This window comes from Notothenia coriiceps, unplaced genomic scaffold (genome assembly GCF_000735185.1).
Source record: "Notothenia coriiceps isolate Sejong01 unplaced genomic scaffold, NC01 NC01_scaffold00037131, whole genome shotgun sequence".
NCBI lineage: Eukaryota > Metazoa > Chordata > Actinopteri > Perciformes > Nototheniidae > Notothenia > Notothenia coriiceps.
Window position 1 is genome coordinate 7,347 of NW_011369832.1, and position 2,730 is coordinate 10,076.

The window sequence follows — 2,730 nt, forward strand, 5'->3', positions numbered from 1 at the left end:
AAAGACAAGCCACAGGACCAGCCGGTCAGCGGGCAAAGAAACCAGTAGCACTTTAATTCATTAATGTGATCTAACAAATGTAAAAGGGCAAATATGAACCATATATGCTGTTTATATTGCTTGTAATTGAGATGAAGTAAACATAAAAAATATTTTTGATTGTGTTGAATTGAAACCCAAAAAAGCAGCGGGTCCACCAGACCCACGAACACTGGCTGAATAATAAAAATATGAACACCAAACAAGGGTTAACTGAGTTCAGAAAAATGTGTTGATTATATTTATCTATATAACATCCCTGAGTACTTTGTCTGCAATCAGTAATTATGAGTAGATTTGGCATTTGTGTTCAGCTCTAAATGCTGATGTAAACTGTAAGAGACAGAGAGAGCTATACAAAGATCAAGTTGGAGGAGAGACAGATAAGGACACATACAAAGAGACACACACACACACACACAGAGAGAGAGACACACACATCTGCTAATGAAAGGTAAACACCCTTCTGCCTCTGCCTGATTAGCTAATTTAATTACACACCTCGCTGGCTGCTGGAGAAGGACAGATGGCCAATGAATGTGTACTAACCGTGTACACGCACATTCGTACACACTTGTGCGTATGAGTGTTTCCATAGAGGCTGATAGTGGCTCTTGACATTTTGAGGGTCATTTGATATTAACACTTATAGACCTGCAACAAGGACTCCATTTTCTACAGTCTACACGGAATGACTGTATTATGATGCATGCAGCTTCGTTCTCTTCAAGCCATTAGTGGAGAAGTTTATTATTTTTATTACATTCTGTATAAGACAAAGCTTTATTTGCTGATACTTTAGAATACTGTATAGTAGTATTTATAGTATCTAAATATTTGTGCAATTCTTTTAATAAATGCATGTATTTTGTGCACCAGATTAAGGTGGCGGTAACTCAGCCTGTAGGGGCTTGGCGAGTCCTCACTAACACTAAGAAAAGTGGATCACATCACAAGTCTTTACACTGGCTTCCTGTCTGTCAAATAATTGATTTCAAAATACTGCTGCTGGTTTATAAAGCATTGAATGGTTTAGGCCCAAAATACATTTCTGATCTACTGCTAGATTATGAATCATCCAGAACTCTCAGGTCTTCAGGGACAGGTAAACTTTCTGTCCCCAGAGTAAGAACTAAACNGGAGAAGCAGCGTTCAGTTATTATGCACCAAATATCTAGAACAAACTACCAGAAACCTGCAGGTCCGCTGCAACTCTTAATACTTTTAAATCCAGGTTGAAGACTTTTCTTTTTGCTGCTGCTTTTAATTGATATATTCATATCTCACTCAGCACTGTCACTTTTATTCATGTACCTGTGATATTCATGTTTTATTATCTTTGCTTTTAAATTAGTGTTTTTAAATGCCATTTTATAATATGTTTCTGCTGCACTATTTCTTAATGCTCTTAATGTCCTTTGTACTTTTTTTTAAATTGCCTTGTGTTGCAAGGTGCTATATAAATAAACTTGTTTTACCTTGCCTCAGGAATAATAAAATCTAAGGGGCCAACAATAAATGTCATTGTATAAGAAGAAGAAGTTACCGGTGAATGTCTCAGTACAGGGGTTGACTCCTGCCAACCGCTTTGATGTACCAAAGTCTGAGATTTTCAGGACACCACTGTAGGTGTTCACCAACACATTATCACCCTGCAAACAAACAAAAACATCCGCTGTTTGCATTCAAATCACCACCACACACCGACTGTTGTCATACAAAGGTTTCGTTCAACGTGCTTCCTTTTACCTTAATATCTCGGTGGACGATCTGGTTCTCGTGCAGGTATCGGAGACCCTCCAGGATCTGTCTGGTGTAGAAGATTATAGTCGCCTCCTTCAGTGGACCCCATTTAGACCGCAGCAAGGCAGACAGGCTTCCTGGAGAAAGGAAGAGAAGGAGTGTCCAAAACCTATCATGAGACGGGGAGATGACCAAGCAGTTAGAGAGACCGCTCAGTAACCGAGGTCACAAGCATCGGTCTCTGAAATGTTAATTTGTCCATTATTAATAAAGAATATCTGCCTACCTTCACAGGATAAAGTTATCACAAAGTTATTCTTTAAAAAAATGTATGGTTACAGTTTTTAAGGATTGATGGTTTCCAAAGCAAAAACAACTAGTTAACACAACTGTGTAATTGTTTACTACCTCTCTCTCGCACAAACATACCTCCAGGCACTTGTTCCATGAAGATCTTGATGTACCCATTTTCAGAAACGGAGCCCAAATACTGAACAATGTTCCTGTGTTTCAGGTATTTGTGAAGGGCAATCTCTTCATGAAGTGGCTGGGAGTACCTACATTCACAGAGAGAGATTAAAAACCATAACAAATAATACTTTTCTCCTTATATGTACCCAGCAAAAGCAAAATATGGAATTTACATCATAGTTTGGGTAGTAGAAGTGCAGTGTTAATTGTGTAACCCTTGTCTTAGGTTAGCTTTTGGTTTTTAAAAATGTATGTAAAAGGGGCTGAGTAAAAAATCCTATAATTCAGTTGAAAGCTCACTAACCCCCCACCCAAAAACAGCAATTATCAGGGTCACTACAGCTTTTCTACACAAACCCACACTGTCAAATATTACCATGATTTCACAACATTTAGGAGTAATATTTTACAATAAATTACTGTTTTACCACTTTACAGTCTTTACCTGTAATGTTCACAATATAATACTGTCATTTT

The 2,730-nt window shown here is 37.9% G+C and overlaps 1 pseudogene; it reads right to left on the reverse strand.

Annotated features, from left to right (window-relative positions):
- Positions 1-2,339, reverse strand: part of LOC104964329 (mitogen-activated protein kinase kinase kinase 15-like) — a 9,678-nt pseudogene extending 7,339 nt beyond the window's left edge.
- Positions 2,340-2,730: the final 391 nt, after the last annotated feature.